The following is an 18,668-nucleotide window of genomic DNA, read 5'->3' on the forward strand; positions in this document are numbered from 1 at the left end:
CCTGTTGTTTGAGTGAGGTGCCGAAGAAGTATAGAGTTGCAGCAGTGTTCTTGAAAGGTCATCCCCGGTATCTTATGTGTGGGGAAGGCGTCATTGTAGCTCCGTCATAGTGACATGTTCGAGTTCCTACCCTTATCTACTGGAGGCTATGGATACTACCGTCGTTCCTCCCGGCATCAAATGCTTTCGCTAGACCTAAACCAGGTATGGCTCTTGTGTCCAGGGGGGCTGCCGTGTCGCTCGATAATCTGCTTCTTCAATCTGGGCATGGTGTCTTGAGTGGAGAGTTTTTCCCTGAAGCTCACCAGGGGGAGGGGGGGGGGGAGGGCATAGATATTTTCCTTCCATGTCTCGATTTACCAGAGTGGTTTCTTTCCTGGTTTCTGGATCAGTTCTATTGCGGCTGCTTACCACTGACTTGGTATGTTGCCACTTCCCGGCATTTGTTAAAGTTTTTTTTTTTTTCAAAATCTCCACCAAGGTGTCGTCTAGATTGCGGGTCATTTTATTTGTGATTCCATCTGGTCCAGGTGCAAAGTTTACTCATAGGGTTTGTATTGCGTAATTAACCTCATCTAACGTTATAGGGGCGTCCAACTCCTCGCTGTCCCCCCCACCATACGGTGCCTGGGGTGTGGGTAGTTCTGCCTTGAGGTATTTATGGCATAGTTCCTGGATAAGTTGTTGCTCTGAAGCGGGGTATGTATGTATGAGCTTTCCTAGATAGGGCTGTTGGGTTGTTGTATTTTTTTCTGGATCGTCAAGATAACGAAGGAGATGCCCTTTTTCTTATGATGAATGTTGTTGAATTTTGTTGTGTCGCATAGCCCCGTAATCGAGATGAAGAAGAGGGCATGGCTCGAGGACGCTAGGGAAGAAAGAAGAAGACAACAAGGATCAGCGGACGCCATTGTAGTAGCCAATAGTTCGAATTCAGTCTAATGTAAAATACACCAGTTATTCCTGTTTTCATGGTGTTGGACTCAATTATCGGACATTTTCTTGGTGCCGAAACCCGGGAACGAAGTCGGAGCTACGAGATCGGCAGATCAAGAACCAAGCGGACTGAAAGCGGTGACTGTGTCTACCAGGTAGAGGCAAGTAACGCAGTATGCACAAGCTGAAGGAGAAGAGAACGGCTCGTAGGCAGCAAAACACCAGGATCATAAATGAAGCTAAGACGGTACTGGATACCGCGGATGTGCAAACACTGGGCTCACTCATCGAGCGGCTCCAGTCGAACAATGACGAGTTGAGTAAGTTGAAAGTATTGGATGTTTTGAAGCAAACCCACTAGATGACGAAAACAAAACGAGCGTACCTTCCAAACACTGGCAAGGCGACGCCAGCAAAGAATCGACTCGGCGAAAACAGCGTCCAGCTTTTCACAGACGCAGGCATAATTCTGAAAGCGATCAATACCAGGAGCGACCAGCTGGGGTGACAGAGCCTCAGTCGAAACGTAAAGAACTTACGAGAATTTTCTGTAGCCAAGGTACGCAATTTTCCGAAGTTCAGACTAAGAGTTCCCGGCGCCAATGCATTTCGCAAAAAGGGAGCCAAGATTGGAGCGGTGGCTTGTCTCGACGCAGAAGTTTACCGTCCGCGGCCCAATCCGAAATGGAACGAGGTACAAAGAAGGGACATTCGGTCCTAGCAAGTCAAGGATCAGACTATGGTTCATCGCCTGAAAGATTTTCTGCACAAGACAAAGTGAAACTCAACTGTGCACGTCACAAGGAGGGGCTACGGATGAAAAGTAGCGAGGACAGAAGAGAGCGTACATCACTGAGTGTGGAGGACTGTAAGGAGCGACCAAACGGCAACTGATCCGGTTTGGAGACAGCACCAGTGATTGAAAGAAGTTTGCAAACGTTGCACTTCTCGGTGGAAAGTAGTAGATGGGTTACCGAACATTTTTCCCTATGAGGCGAGCTCGATATCAAGTGTTTTCGGCGTACCGTGATAGTAGCATTTTAGTCAAAGGCTGTACGGACAACGTCAGGAGCTTGGACTACAATTTTTTTGTGGGGTGGGGAGGATGTTGAATTTTGTTGTGTCGCATAGCCCCGTAATCGAGATGAAGAAGAGGGCATGGCTCGAGGACGCTAGGGAAGAAAGAAGAAGACAACAAGGATCAGCGGATGCCATTGTAGTAGCCAATAGTTCGAATTCAGTGTAATGTGAAATACACCAGTTATTCCTGTTTTCATGGTGTTAGACTCAATTATCGGACAAATGTATCGATCCAGTGCTTTGCACTGAGTTCCAAGGCTGATTGGCCAGTTGTGGGGTATAATCTTGGATCTCGTTGTTCAGCCTGCAGCTAATCTTCCCCGCGCTCAGGCACACGCTTCATAGTCAGTAGCAGCAGACACACCACTCGCACCAGAAACATCTCCAGTGGTGCGATTGTGTTCTTTCATTGCAGCCATCATGACCTTTTTACTATTGGGCCATTTTCTTTTTCTCTACGTTTGTGTGACTGAGAGGCGTGGCCAATCATCCTTTTGAGCCATATACATGCGCTGTTAGTGTAAACGTCCTCTGCTGCTTCCGTAGTTCTCAAGCTGAAATATCGCCTGTAGACCCCAGTATATGACCCTAACGCTATTGGGAAGCCAGGGGTTGACTCCACTGTTGCGAACCATGGTAGCGTGGTTGCTGTGGACCGAGGTGGGTGTTGTGCCGGGCAGTCATGATGGCGTGGCGAAGTTGACGGAGAAGAAGAAAACTTTATATACAATTATTTACATCTTGAAATCAGAACGGGCAGTGCGCTCCTGCGCGCGCTAGATTAAATAGGGCACGTTGGGTCCATTCCCCTACCGTTGTCAGATGGTTGGGGGATTGGCACCAATGTGCCGCACCCCGGAGCAGCAAAACTCAACCAACCATCATCATTCAACTCCGATAACGCCACTCAGGGTAGGGTCCCCCCCGGAGCGAGGGGGAATCTTTTGATTTAGAGTGGCGGCCCTTCCCCCTGGGCGCAAGGGTGGCGGTGTGAATGCCCATGGCTACGTAGAAAGGAAAGAACGTTAGCCAGCCTGAAAAACAAAGAAAACCATTAGTACACCACCTTGATGCTCCCCCCAGCCTCCTCCAAGATTACTGCTGGACTACACCAGGTGAATGCGAAGCCCTGGGGCCCAAGCCTGCGCTGCTCTCTTTTCAGGTGGAACCAGACCTCCTTCCGCACTTTTGCAAGCACTTCGTGGAGGCCTGGCCGCCGCTCAGAGTAAGCGGCAGCGCAGCGGGCCACCCAAACCTGATAGGAACACTCCACAAGGACCAAAACGAACTGGTTTACTGCTGCGCGCGGGAGCGGATTGAGGAACCTCAGAGTTTCATACGGAATGCCAGGGATGTCAAACAATTGTGCCAATTTTCGAAGGAGTGCCTGCGGGAGTGCGCAATCGCGGAAGATGTGCTCCGTGGGTTCGGGCGCCCCGCAGAACCAACAAGAGGCCCTACGGAGCGCTGGAACCAACCCCACAGGAGCCTGCCTCCGTGTGTGAGCGATAGGAAGGTTCCCGCGCGCAAACAGCCACTGGAAAGTTGCTCTGCTAGGTTCTAAAAACTGTGCCAATATGAAATGCCAACTGGGTTTCTGACGCGTGAGAGAATACTGCTGTAGATGCGGCGGGAGGCTGGGGGACAGCATTTCCGCCAATACTTTCAATGGAGTCGCAAACAAGTCTATATCTGGAGTTATTTGCTGCAGGTCGAACAGGGCGTTGGCCGCACCTGTGTAAAACAACGATGGCGTGCCCGCGCGGGCGACGTTATTGCGGACGGAACTTCGCGCGAACAGACGTAGCCGGGTGCTTAGAAAATAGGACGCGAAGCAGCTGGTTAAAGGAATGTCGCAATCCAGCGCCGCCCGCGTCCACTTCACGTGCAGTGCTCTCGCCAATACTCCCACATCGGTGAGGCCTAGGCCCCCCTTGCTCTTGGGCAGTTGCACGATCTGCCTCTTGACCTTGTCTGGCTTGCCGCCCCAGAGGAAACGGAACACGATGCGCTCCGCCTCCAGTTTGGTTCGCGCAGGCACGGTCATGATAGAGGCGACGTAACTCAACAGCGAGAATAGCAAAGTCCGCACGATCGTGGCGCGGGCAGTTACTGGACAGCGGAGCGAGTCGTAATCATGCGCTTTCACTTGGAGCTTAGTCATGGCGGAATTCCAGTTACTAGGGGATGGACCAGTCGCGGAGAAACGAAACCCGAGGACCTTAGTCTCCGAGGCCACCGGGAGACCATGTTTGGGCTGCGGTGGTGCGTCCCGAAGGTACATCACCGAGCATTTAGCTTTGTTTAGCCGCGCGCCACTTGCCCGGCCATACCGATCGATCACGGCCAGCGCGGAGCAGAGAGAGCTCTCGTCTGGCACGACGATCGTCAGATCATCGGCGTAGGCGAAGATGGGAACACGCGGGGCACCCGGCGGCAACGGAATACTACCAATGCGCGGATCAGACGCGAGCCGCTGCAGGAGTGGCTCGATAGCGAGTACATACAGGACAGGGCTGAGAGGACAGCCCTGCCTGACCCCTCGCTCAACAGAGAAGCTATCCGAGACGCGGCCGTGAATTAGAAGCGCGGAAGTGGGCCCATTATAGAGTACACGAACCATGTTCTGGAAGTTGAGGGTTAAACCCGCCTTAGCCAAAGTCTGGAAAATATACGAATGGCTAACTACATCAAATGCCTTTTCTTGATCGAAGCTGCAAAGCAGCCCCTGAATGCCTTTAGTGTCTGCCCAGTCTAACAAGTCCCTAATAGCGAAACCGTGCAGCTGCGCCGAGCGAAAGGGCACGCAGCACGCCTGGTACGGACCTACGATGGTGCTTAAGTGATCAGTCAGCCTTGAGGCGAGGCACTTCGCAATCAGCTTATAATCACAGTTCAGCAGTGTGATGGGGCGCCAGACTCTCAGGTCGGAGCTTCTCGCCTCGTCCTTGCACAGGAGAGTGATCAGCCCTTCCCTTTGAGTTGCTGACAGAACCCCACCACTGAGCAGCCTGTTCACGAGGGCTGTGAAAGGCTGTCCCAACTGCTTCCAAAACTTCAGGTAGAATTCCGGAGGTAGGCCATCCGAACCTGGGCTGCGGTTGCGTTTCGATTTCTTAAGTGCCTCGAGCAGTTCGCCCTCGGTGATTGGGTCATCACTCACGGCGGGTGGTTCCTGCGGCCCTTCGAGGGGGCATAGTTCGGGTGTTGTTGCCTCGGCTCTGTACAGGTCAATGTAAAACCGGCGCGCTGCGTCCAAGACCGCGTCTGGCGTGCTCACAACGGTGCCTGAGTGCGGATCGATAACGGACGAAAGAGAAGTGGACGATCGCGCTAACCTACGCCTCAAAATGTTGCGAGAACACCATGTCTCTAACTCCCAACGTTCGGCGCGAGCGATAGCGCGTAGGCCATCCCATCGGATACGAAGGAGGCGGCGATGCTCCCTTCGAAGCTCAACAAGTGCAGCGGCTACCCCAGGGCCGCAGGAAACAGGCGACGAGAGCAGGAGGATCGCGTCTGACACGACTTGAATCGCCGCGCGCTCCTCCTGTGCCAGCCGCTTGCCCCAGGCCCTGAGACACTCGCGCACTTCATTTTTAAAGTCATCCCACCGCACCGCATCGAGGCCCACCGAAATATCGGTCACGAGGTGTTCTACCTGCACCACAACGCGTGGGTTCTCGAGCAGTCGCGGGTTCAGACGCCAAGGCCCTCGCGAGGATGGCACGAAATCGGAATCCGCGAAGCGCAACGCAACAAGCTCGTGATCGGAGAGTGCAGAGGCCACCTTCCAAGTGGAATGAAGACGCGGGATCAGCGACGGAGAAACGTAGAACCGGTCTATCCTGCTCCGCGAGCCCCGGCCGGTCCAAGTCATTCCTGACTGGCCCGGCCGAAGTAAAGACCAGGCATCGACCAGTCCTAGCTCGTCAACCAACCCGCGAAGTTCTCTGCACCCACCACTGGTCTCCAGAGTGGAGCTTACCCTACCGCGCGTAACGCGATCGGACGCGAGAAGCGTGCAGTTAAAGTCGCCCACTAGAACGAGTCGCGACGGGCCTACGAGATCGGAATCAAGCGCCTTAAAGAACTCTCTCTGCGGTAGAGCCGGCCTGCTATTCGGGGCGTAAATATTTACGATGCGCGTGCCGCAGTCTAGGTCGATCGAGAGCACACGACCGTCAGAGTCGCGGGAGTGACGCAGGATCGAGCCCTTGTATTGTGGCATCAGAACAATTCCAACGCCACGAGAGCCCGTCCCTCCGAAACTCCAGAGAGATCTGGTGCCGAAATTGCTGTCGAACTGCCTAATCTGCCCTACTCGGTGGATGTAGGTCTCCTGTAGAACCAACACATCAATGTGCTTCGAGCGGGCTAACTCGATTACTTCAGCCTGTTTAAAAGTCTTCGTCAGTCCGCGGCAGTTAAAGGTGGCAATGGTGAGGGAGTAGCCCATGTTTAAAGTGGTTAGGGGGTTCAGTTTACAGCCGAATAGTGCACAAACAGTGGCAAAAAGAAGAAAAGCGGACTGACGGGTTTTAAACATGGCTCAGCAGGAGATGCACTCTAATATACTGCCCTACTTCGGCGCGCTCGCGTCCATCTCGGTTTCATCATCGGTGCCACTACAATCAGCATCCTCCATGCTGCTAAGCTCTGCGCCAGGAGACACTGTGCGCCTGCGAACAGGGCTCGCAGCATCGGGCTCGACTTCGCTGTCCGAAGCCTTGCGCAGCCCCCTCCTTGAACCTGCCTCTTTGCGCTCTTGAAACAACTTGCGCTTCCCCTTGCGCCTGTTTTTCTTCTTTACTGGGGTGCCGACGAGCGGCGCCACCACCTCGCACTGCGCCGCGGCAGGGTCCGCGGCGGGGGCGAGAGATGGCGCCGTCGTCTTCGCGGCCGCATCAGGGTCCGCGGCGGGGGCGAGAGATGGCGCTGCCGGCTTCTCGGCCGCGTCAGCGGCCTCCGCGGGCACCGGCGCCGGTGTGGGGTCATCGACCTTCGGCGCGGCGTGTTCGTCACCCTCGGGCGCCACGTGGTTTCCCGCTTCCACGCTGTCGTTGCGCGCGGCGTCTGCGCTCGCGATTTCTTTCTCGGCGCGCTTGTCCTCGACCTCCACCGCGTTTTCGGTCGTAGTTGCGGCTGCCCGCCCTGCGACCGCGGCCGCGAACGAGCGGACGCGGCACTGATACCGCGCGTGGTCGCCCTGGCACTGTGGGCACGGTGCGTCGCACGATTCGTGCCCAAACTGCTCGCAGCGCGAGCACTTGGGCGTAGTGCATGCGGCCGCGTAGTGGTTTGTGCCACCACAGCGGACGCACTGATGCACCACGCCTTCGTACTCGAAACGCGCGACGTAGCGATCGAGGATCTTCACTAGGTTTGGGACAGGGCGAACCATGTCCATGCGCACGCGCCTCGTCCCTGACAGGAAGTCCGCGAAGCCTGTGATCGTCTCGCGCTGCATGGCGTGCACGGTTCCGTACCCGCCTAACACGCGCCTCAGCTCTTCGTCCTGCTCTTCGAGAGGGTAGTTGTATACCCTCACAATCTTCACACGCGACCCTCGATACTCAAACCGAACCTGCTCACCTCGCACCTCAACGACGGGATCGGCAAGAAAGCGATCAACCGCGTCCTTTGTCTTAAAGACAACCTCGAACCTGCCTGCCGAAAAATCCTGCACGCCGCTCAACTCATTCTTTGTGAAGCGCTGCACGAGCAGCTTCACCAGCTCCACATTCGTCACTCCACGTGGGAGTCGCGCAAAAAACGTGTACGGCCGCAGCCGCGCACCTTGGCTCGCCATCGCGGCCCGCGAACAGATAAGAAAACACTCCTATCTACGCTAGCCTGACAGAGAACCACACAAAACAACAACAGACCCCCAAGACTCACCGAGTCGACTTCAAACTTGCTGTATCCTATCCAAGAATGGAGGCTGAAAAGCAAGCTCAAAGCACAAGCATGGATTAGTTCACAACTCCAAACATCTCACGCTCACACGCGCCCGCATGCCTTGCCTCCTTTGCCGCGACCAGACATGACGAGTGCGGTAGTAGCGAGCGCGCGACGATGAAAGAAAACAACCGACGTGCGCACGATAGACGACCGGTTGACGTCAGGATGCACCAATCACAGAACATGGCACTGATGGCAGCGCCCCCACACACCAACACACACACACACACACACACACGCCCGAGAGACCCGCTCCTCTCCTCGGCAGGTGAGCGCTAGGTTGCTCCCGCCGTGGCAATCCGCCGTGGATCAGAGCCCCCCTTTGTCCTGGCGATGTTGCACTACCACGAAGACGCCTTGCATCCCTCGGTGGTAATATTCTGAAGACAACACGCCACAAAAAGGGCGTGACAATGAGGCGCGGGCACGCCGCTGAGGCTTGCAGTGCAGGGCGCCAAGCAATGCCATGCATTGTTAGCACTTGCCATTGTTAGCGGTTGGCGCCTGAGAAGCCACGAAGCCGCTGAAAGGCGAATAGTTCGAGTAGCTGCATAGTTCGGTCCTGTGAATACGCCGGTTCGTGGAAAGTCGATGACGGATGTATAGCCACGTAGCCGCATAGTCGCCACTGTGAATACGCTGGTTCGTGGAAACTCGATGACTGAAGGTCCAAGGCAGGTTTTCGGGGAATCAATGTCGCAACAACGCGCGTTTCTATGTCGAAGGCCACAACACACTCACTAGGTCCACTTCACTCAGCTGGAGCCGACGACAGGCAACGCTGTATTTTTTCTACATCACGGAATGAATGAATGAATGAATGAATGAATGAATGAATGAATGAATGAATGAATGAATGAATTCATTCATTGCTAGCCATAATAGAAAGGGAAGTTCACCAGCAGGCGTAGTTTGTCTTACCTAAGGGTGGACACCAAAACACCTGCTGGTGTGGGAGTGTGGGGGATGAGGAAAACAGCCATGAAAGGGAGAATAAAGAGTGAGGGGGAGCACGCATATATATAAAGGACAATACACTAAAAAAGTGTCCACAGTTAAGTACACTACTGGGAGAGAAAGCGAAGTGCCGAGAGGAGTCCCGAGGCGTCCAGGTAGAAACCCAGGACCTCATGGGCTCCGTCACGCTCCATAGCACTGCCCGGCGGTCACAAGATCTGTTTCAAGGGCCACAACCTCCCCTTGAGGGAGGCCAGCAGTTCGGCCCTCCCTGCCTCAAACTGTGGACACTCCCGGATCAAGTGGGGCAGGGTCTGGACGGTCGCCCGGCAGTGCTGGCACGACGGGTCATCGACCATCTGCAGGCGGTGTTTGCGCTCGGCCGTCCACACGCACCGCACGCGTAGGCTCAGGACAGCCGAGCGTTGGTGAGCCGTAGCCGGGCCGCAGCCGTGCCGCAGCCGTGGGGCCCGCACAGCGTGGGGCATCTCCAGCGGCCAACCGCGGTTCTGGGTGCTGGCCCTCACGTGCCGTTGGATCAGGAGGCGGGCGTCACTCCCAGCTGCCTGGGCCGCCGTGGGTGAAGGGGGCAGTTCGTCGGTGGCCAGCTCGTCTGCCCGCTGGTTTCCCTCCAGCCCAATGTGGCCTGGCACCCACTGCAGCCGTAGGCGAGCGCGCCGTTCAGCCAGCCGCGCCGCGTTGTCCCGCGCAGCCCGCACCAAGAGGCCGATTTTTTGTTACTTAGGTCATGAAGGAACACGCACAGACATACGGGCAAAACGGGACATCATATGACCAAGCAGACAAAATCATACGCCAATGTGGGTCAAACAAAATGCATCAAAATTGGGGAAAAGCACGCCAGCGTTCAAAATATGGAACCAGTCAGATGGTTGAGCCAAAGAACCATACACACTACAGAGAAACGCCACCGTTTCACTAAAATAAGACTGCTCATCCCGGGGGCCCGCCATGCCAGTCACGTAGCCGACGCCACCACATACTATAAATAGTAACTAAAACAAACATTGTAGGGAGTGCGTATTAGACCCCCATTTAGACCCTTGGTTCAAATCCGAGACCCCGAATGACCCAATTTTATTTTCATCACTTTTGTTCTTTTTGCGCACCGGCCGTTTTTTCAACCATCGCTCCGTCAGCTAGGCCGACGGCGGATTTCTGCGTAATAAGGCATCGAATGCCACGGAATTCACTCCATTGTCGCGCCGTTGGCCGAATCCGCTATTGAATGAGCTGGGTTTCTGATTGCCCTCCCCCCTCTCTTTCACCTTCAAGACATGACGTCACGGCGTGCGCGGTTGCTCGAGCGATGTCCGAGGAATCCGCATTTCTTTTTTTTTTTTTTTGTTCTCGCACCACATTTCATCAACCCGCAGAATGTGGCGACTGAGTGCTGCTATAAGTAACTTCGTAGTAGCTAGAAAGAAGACGCTTATGGAGATAAAATATTGGGATTGCCATTTAGTATTATCTACCAATCGATATAAAACTTTCTGCTAATCTTTGTTTTGCACTACAAACTTTCAGTCATATGCCTACGGTCATGTAAGTACTCTAGCAGTCTCATATTCCTGGCGAAGTTAAGTACTTAAAAAGTTGAAATTCGTCGAAACCGCCAGTTGCCGGGCAAAAGTTCAGACCTTTTCACAGGGCGCTAATCAGATCTGGTGATAGGGTAATACTAGAGAGGTTCATCACATTTCGAGTAAGATTTTTGTTAGCGTTGATAGACTGGGGGGAGTTTACAGAAGGGGGATAAAAATTTCTGTTTTCGTTGGCAGACTGATTAGTACCGGCGCTAGTGTGAGTTGGTGAGCGGTCAGTATTTGACGCGTTAATCGCGTTTAAGTGGCGACTTTCATGTGCATTTCCAGATAATGGACAACCTTTAGTAGTGGGGCTAACTTTATTTTTACGGGTGTACTCATTTCTAGGAATATTATCTCGGGAAAATTTACGGACTTTTGTTTCGGATATGGCGGACGCCTTTTTGGATTCGTAGCTGCGTAGAAGGCCCGTTTCTCTTTCGCTTAGCTCCTGACTAAGAATTTCCTCTTCCTGCCGGAAGGAATGGGACATAGTCTCGTAGTGATTTAGAAATATCTGCGTTAATTGCAAGTATGCGTTGTCTAGTGCCTGTTGCCACTTCCTCATGTTGGATGGGGAGAGTTCGGCAGTTGCAGGTCTTAGCCTAACCCTCAAACCCAAGGGGGCTACCTCGGCAGACAAATACTGTGAAAGTGCGGAAACTGGCAATTCGGAACGTATGCGTTTTAGATGCAACGCATCTCATGCTCGCCCCTCTGTCCTTCCTGCGTCTGTCCGGCGTTGTCCGCACAGCTGCGCCTCTTCTCCTCTCCTCTCTCCGATAGCGAACACTCTCTCCCAAACAGCTGCGGGTTGGCGCAGCGCGCTCTCACTCCGTTGCTAGGCGCCGGTGGGCGGCGCTGCGCTCGGCGCTGCGCGCGCTGCGCATGTGCAGTACTCTCTCTCTCCGCGCTCTCCTCTCCTTCGGGCGCTGTGAATATAAAGCGGCATGCCGCGCTCCGGTGGTCTCAGTCGACGGTCGTCCGCCCACCTCCCCTTCGCGTGAGAATCCCTGCTATAAGCGTAATCAATACGATGGAAAACGCCAATGGAACCCCCCATGAGATGCGTTGCATCACACCAGGGTTCCCGCGAGGGGAGGTGGGCGTAATTTTTCAGTAATCTTTCTTAATCTTAAGAAATGTTTTGACACTGGGTAGGAGGCTGCGTTATCGGGTTTTCTGGGTCCTAGTCAGTTTCTTGGCTCAGAAGACATTTTTTTGCGGAGGTTGTACGGGGCATGGGCTGGCTTTGGGGCGTCTGAAGGCCGCGCGGATTGGCTGCTGGCGTTTTCCAGGGTCTCGGTGGCCGTTGGGGCTGCGGTGGCCGCTGTGGATCCGGAGGGCGGGCGCGGCGCAATCTCGGGGTTGGGCTGCAGGCGGTGCCTCGGTGCTCCGCGTGGCCACGGCCTCAGGAGCACGCACGGGCGGCAGGCTGCCGCGGGCGTCCGGGGACTCCGGGAGTAGGTCACTGGCGCTCAGCCGAAGGTCCGTGGTCACGGGGGCATGCGGGGCTGGCCGGTTGGCACGTGTGTCCAGGGACGTCGTGGAGGGCGTTGGGCTGGAGGAGAGCAGAGGCAGCGGCGGGAAGTTACTGTCGTATGAGGACATTGCGGGAGGGGCGGCAGAATATGTATATATATATATATATATATATATATATATATATATATATATATATATATATATATCATCACCAGCCTATCTACGCCCACTGCAGGGCAAAGGCCTCTCCCATTATTCTCCAATTACCTCGGTCCTGTGCCAACTGTGACCAATTTATCCCCGCAAACTTCTTGATCTCATCTGCCCATCTAACTTTCTGCCGCCCCCTGCAACGCTTGCCTTCTCTAGGGATCCACTCTGTTACCCTTAATGGCCAGCGGTTATCTTGCCTTCGCATTACATGCCCTGCCCACGTCCATTTCTTCTTCTTAATTTCTACTAATATGTCTTTAACACCAGTTTGCTCCCTGACCCACTCCGCTCTCTTCTTGTCCCTTAATGTTACACCTATCATTTTCCGCTCCATTGCCCGCTGAGTCGTTCTCAATTTAAGTTGAACCCTCTTAGTGAGCCTCCAAGTTTCTGCCCCGTAGGTGAGTACCGGTAAGATGCAGCTGTCATACACTTTCTTCTTCAGCGACAATGGTAGGCTGCTATTCATTATCTGAGAATGTCTGCCATATGCACCCCACCCCATTCTGATCCTTCTAATTATCTCTGCCTCATGGTTGGGATCTGGGGTCACAACTTGGCCTAAGTACATATATTCGCTTACCACTTCCACTGCCTCGCCATCTATCTCAAACTGCTGTGCTGTCCCGAGGTTATTGATCATTACTTTAGTTTTCTGCATATTAATTTTCAGGCCCACGGTTCTACTCTGTTCGCCCATTGCGGAAAGCATGCTTTGCAATTCGTCCCCCGAGTTACTTAGCAAGGCAACGTCATCAGCAAATCTGAGGTTACTGAGGTATTCTCCATTAACCCTTACTCCCACCTGTTCCCAATCCAATGTTCTGAATACTTCTTGTAAACATGCTGTGAATAACATTGGAGAGATTGTGTCTCCTTGTCTGACACGCTTCCTTATAGGTATTTTACTGCTCTCCCTATGGAGGATGATGGTAGCTGTAGACCCATTATAGATATCCTCTAGTATTTTTACATAATGCTCATCTACCCCTGGTTCCGCAATGCCTGAATGACGGCTAGGGTTTCGACCGAGTCAAATGCTTTCTCATAATCTATGAAGGCTATATATAGGGGTTTAGTATACTCAGCGCACTTCTCTATCACCTGATTGATCGTGTGAATATGGTCCATTGTTGAATAACCTTTACGGAACTCTGCTTGTTCTTTAGGTTGACTGAAATCTAAGGTTGCAGAGATTCGGTTAGCGATTACCTTGGTAAATACCTTGTAAACGACTGACAGTAAGCTGATCGGCCTGTAATTTTTCAAGTCCTTCATGTCGCCTTTCTTATGGATTAGGATGATGTTAGCGTTCTTCCAATATTCCGGTACCATTCCGGTCATTAGGCATTGCGTATACAGGTTTGCCAGTTTTTCAAGTACAATTTCTCCGCCATCCTTCAAGAGGTCTGCTGTTATCTGATCCTCACCAGGTGCTTTGCCCCCTTTCATTTCTTTCAAAGCCTTCCTTACTTCTTCGGTTGTTACTGGTGGGATGTCTATCTCCTCTGAACTACTGTCTCGTTCGGCATTATCCTGTATGTCCCGGCTACTGTACAGATCCCTATAGAACTCCTCGGCCACTGTGACTATTTTATCCCTATTTGTGATGACGTTGCCTTGCTTATCCTTAAGTGCATACATCTGATTTTTCCCCACGCCAAGACGTCTCTTCACTGCTTTCAGGCTACCTGCGTTCTTTACAGCGTATTCGATCCTCTCCATATTATACTTCCGTATCTCAGCTGTCTTACGCTTATTGATTAACTTCGAGAGCTCGGCTAGTTCTATTCTGTCAGCTGCGGTGGAGATTCTCATGGTTTGCCGTTTCCTGATTAGATCTTTCGTCTCCTGAGAAAGTTTACCAGTATCCTGTCTAGCCATAGTGCCCCCGACTTCTACTGCACACTCCGTGAGGATGCGTGTAAGGTTGTCGCTGGCTTCCTGTGTCGTAAGCTCGGCTTCCTCGTTAAGGGCGGAATATCGGTTCTGCAGCGCGATCCTGAATTCTTCTACTTTACGTCTTACTGTTAGCTCATTTATCGGCTTCTTACGTACTAGCTTGTTGCGGTCCCGCCTCAAATCTAGCCTAATTCGAGATCTTACCATACGGTGGTCACTACACCTTACCCTTCCGAGCACTTCTACATCCTGCACGACACCAGGGTTATCGCATAATATGAGGTCTATTTCATTTTTGTGCTCCCCATTCGGGCTCCTCCAGGTCCACTTCCGACTATACCGTTTAGAGAAGAGGGTATTCATTATGCGTAGGTTATTCCGTTCTGCAAACTCAACTAGTAGGTCCCCCCTGCTATTTCTACAGCCCAGACCATAGTTCCCAACTGCCTTGTCTCCAGCCTGATTCTTGCCTACTTTAGCATTGAAGTCCCCCATAACTACGGTATACTGCGTTTTTACTTTAGCCATTGCCGATTCCACATCTTCATAGAAGCGTTCCACTGCTTGGTCGTCGTGGCTGGATGTGGGCGCGTAGCCCTGCACCACCTTGAGCTTGTACCTCTTATTGAGCCTAGTTAGAATTGTATATGCACATTACTTCATACCCCACTGTTTCTTTTGCATGAATCATAACAAGCCTGCGGGCTAGGGATTCAGATGCCTTGCATTATCCGCCATGTATTTTTAAACGCTCTAAATAGACCAATCTTCAAATATATCTTTCTTTTTTCTGTTCAGTTCCCGTTGAGAGTAGGGCGGGTCGCTCGATGATATGTCCGCATTAAGGAAAGGGAATATGATTGATTGAATAGATATATTGTTGCGATGAGGAGGACCGCTTTTCCGCAGCCTGGGAGGAGTGTGGAGGGAACTGGAAGAGGGGACCAATCAGTCGTGGTTGGTGCTGATTGCATCGGGTAGTGACCACCGCGGATGGAGCGCAGTAACATGGGGAGGGTGATACTGCACCCCACACTATCCTTTCCGAGGATATGAAATGGTATGTAGCAACGGATCACTGGTAGCAAATACCTACTTCTAGTTCAAAAACGTGGTTAATGTTTTCGCAATACGGAACCGGTGGCGACAAGGCTTTGTTGTGTTGAAGCTGCAGCTCTCGATAGTTTATTACAGGGGTATTTTGTCTATAGGCGTGGGCTTGTCGCCGTGTGCGTATCACCGCGTGGTTATCACTGTGTGGAGGTCGCGATGTGCTGGCATCGCGTCCAATGCCGAGCGCCGAGCACAGACCAAGAAACAATGATTTCGCCAGTTTGGAAGCTCTAGCATCGAGCCCAGGCCCCTCTGCTTCTTCCTGCTTGATGGACCAGTGAACGCAAAAAATAAAAAAAAATATCACCTAGACTTGTAGATTTCGACGATGAAAAACAGCGACGTACGCCAAAAGTACACGTCACGGCTACTCCACCGCCCATGTATATCGTACCCACATGACACTTCTGACACATATTCACGCGGGGGAGTGACCAAAATGGCAAGGCCACCTGTGTAACCATCAGGCCAAAACAAACACGTGCACACATGGCAGGTGCCGGCGCTCAGCATTTCTTGTCCGTTTTAAAGTGGCCACTTGTAAGTGGCCGCATTGTATGAAATATTGTCCTTGGGGAATCGTCATGATCGCATAACCGTAGAACAGCTGGCGCTGTAAGGTGTACCATCGTGGCGTTTTCGTCCTTCAATTTTTTTCTTTCCGTTGCATTGAGCACTTTTGACGAGAGAAATTATAGCGAACAGAAACACCTTTATTACACATTTTCCGTTTGTATTACGAAGATTTCAAACGTCGGTGTATTCGCGTTCACACCTCCGGTAGACAAAACTGACTTATTTTTGAAAAAAAGCTCAGGCGCAGAGGAAGACGATGATGCCATTGGCACGCATGGAACCCGCTGCTTCCCTAGAACAGCCGGAGGTCGGCGTTCGCCCAACCGTCATGCTCCGTTCCACCTCTGAGCACCGTAGCTCCAACGCCAATGAGGTAAAGGACGGGCCACGAGATCCCTGCGATCCCTGCACCATAAGAGAAGTCTGGGCCTCCAACCTGGACGCCGAATTCGATGTCATCATGCATCTCGTACAAAAGTACAACTACGTCGCTGTTGACACCGAATTCCCCGGTGTTCTTGTCACGCCATCAGACCAGCTCCAGCCGTCTCTGTACCAGTACAGCCTGGTGCGAGACAATGTCAACTTGATGAAGCTGGTTCAGCTCGGATTTAGTTTTTTTGACGAGAACGGCCAGCGAGCGCCAGAGTGCTGCGCCTGGCAGTTCAACTTCAAGTTTAACGTGGAGGAGGACGCCGCTGCGGAAGACTCCATCCGCTTTCTGAGGGAATCAGGCATCCAGTTCGACAAGCACCAGCGACATGGCATCGACCCCAACAAGTTTGCTGAACGGTGCACCATATCTGGTGTCGTCCTCTCAGACACCGTGAAGTGCCTTGTCTTCCACGGAGCGTACGACTTTGGGTACCTTCTCAAAGTGCTGACGGGGCAGGATTTGCCAGAGAAGGAGTCTGACTTCTTCGAGCTTCTAGGCCTGTATTTCCCGGCGATATACGACGTCAAGTGCATCATGAACGACTGCCCCGGTCTCTGGGGAGGCCTGCAAAACGTCGCTAACAACCTGGAGGTTGCCAGAGTCGGGAGCCAGCACCAGGCAGGCAGCGACAGCCTGTTGACCGGCGCAGTCTTCTTCCGGATGCAGCAGGTGTACTTTGCGGGCAGAATGGACGACAAGTACTCCGGACAGGTATCTGGCCTGGGTGGAGTCAATTTCAGGCCCCACTCAAGCCCATAGCATATGGCATTGCTCGAGTGAACAGCTTGGATATTTCACAGGATGCCACCGAGGCTGAGCCCGACCATGAGGACTCACAGTGACCAGAGAATCCAGCCACGCCATGCATGATCGCGATGACTGTTGGTGGTAGCAGCTTCTTTTGTTCTGGACATCCCCACCAAAATTGCAGGGCTTATACTGTGTGCTCGGCCAGTGTTGAACTTTGCAGCTCTTCCTCATTAAATTTTTGTTCCCCTCTAGCATCGTCTTTAGGCGACATTGCTTTTTCGATGCATTTTATGTTTTCTTTTTGTAGAGTTTGTAATGTAATATCTAATCCAACCTTTGTCCACCTTGTAACCCGAGGATTACACTTGGTATGCGGAGCAAGTATTTACTCAAACACGCCAGGATGCCGCCGTCGGGGACCTTCAAACTCGTTCGACAAAACAAGCAATGTGATCCGTCCAGTGCAAGTTCATTTCCTCGCGAGCTTTACCTTGCGTTCACGCATCTTCGCAGTAAGCGGATGAGTGGGCCGGGGGGGACGACCGCAACGGCCGGCGCGCGAAATAATTCTTGCTCGTTCCTTTTCTCGTTTTTTTCGCGGTCAAACGGTAAACTTACAAGGATAGTTCAGGACTCCATTAACGACTCTGCCGCGACGGCCCTTTCCACCAGCCGAGGCTGGTGGAAAGGGCCGTCGCGGCCTGAGGTCGGCCTGAGCCCACTGCTCACGGGAAAGGTGCGCGATTCTAGGAACCTTGGGACGTTTTCCGCACACTCCTATAGCATGTGGTAGAGTTCACCGATCAGCGCAGCATTTACGCAATGGACAGTAGTTTTATCGGGTGAGGAAAGTTATTGCGAGGAGCCGGGGGGAGTGATTCCGGCTCTTGGTTAAAGATTCGTGGGCGGGAGGATAGGTCCTTGTTTCGTATGTATAATACCATGTTATGCCTTAATCAGTAAGCAAAGGACAGGCAGCCGCCACCAAAGACCCTTGGGTCGTCTGGCGGGATAGATCTCGGATGATTTCCTGTGTGTTCGTGTTGCCCTGGAGGGTCCAGTGGGCTGATGTCTTCCCCCTTTCTTTCGGGTTACTTCTGCAGAAGGATCGCTGCCGTCAAAAAAGCTCTAAAGTAGCTATTTCTGCCCCCAAGCATATGCCACCAACTGACTTTTTCATAGCGAAAGGGTTTAAATTTCCCCTCAGCGGCATAATCGCGTCCACACGCCCACAAAAAATTTTAACAAAAACGGGCCATCTCCACTAACCTGAAACCTGGGGATGGGCGAAGCATGTAGTGTATAAGTGTAATCAAAGATTGTAAATTTCTCTCTTGCCACACGGCGCGTGCTGATTAGGCGCCGGAGAAGCGCCGGTGGGAGGAGCAATAGCGCTTGCTGAAGCGGTGGCACCCTCTCTTGAGTTGAACCGGATTTAAGCAATTTGCAGGCACCATCTGCCCCAGTTTGGGGTAGTGTCAGAGGTCAACGCGAGCGCAGTGCAATGCCCGCGCCTGGCCGGGGGGCTCGTCCTCGGTGATCAACGAGGCCCCGGGACCAGGTATGTATGCCTTTCTTGCTTCGACCAACCACCGGGCCGACACGATCAGGCCTGGCGTCGACAGGTGGTGGGTATTTAAGTGTAATAC

At 52.7% G+C, this 18,668-nt stretch overlaps 1 pseudogene; it reads left to right on the forward strand.

The window, feature by feature from the left end:
* The first annotated feature begins 16,161 nt into the window (after positions 1 to 16,161).
* Positions 16,162 to 17,028, forward strand: LOC144162166 (CCR4-NOT transcription complex subunit 7 pseudogene; annotated as a pseudogene).
* The last annotated feature ends 1,640 nt before the right edge of the window (positions 17,029 to 18,668 follow it).

The sequence above is a fragment of the Haemaphysalis longicornis genome, unplaced genomic scaffold (assembly GCF_048455015.1).
Source record: "Haemaphysalis longicornis isolate Haplotype H1 unplaced genomic scaffold, Haemaphysalis longicornis Haplotype H1 scaffold_1, whole genome shotgun sequence".
In the NCBI taxonomy this organism is placed as follows: Eukaryota; Metazoa; Arthropoda; class Arachnida; order Ixodida; family Ixodidae; genus Haemaphysalis; species Haemaphysalis longicornis.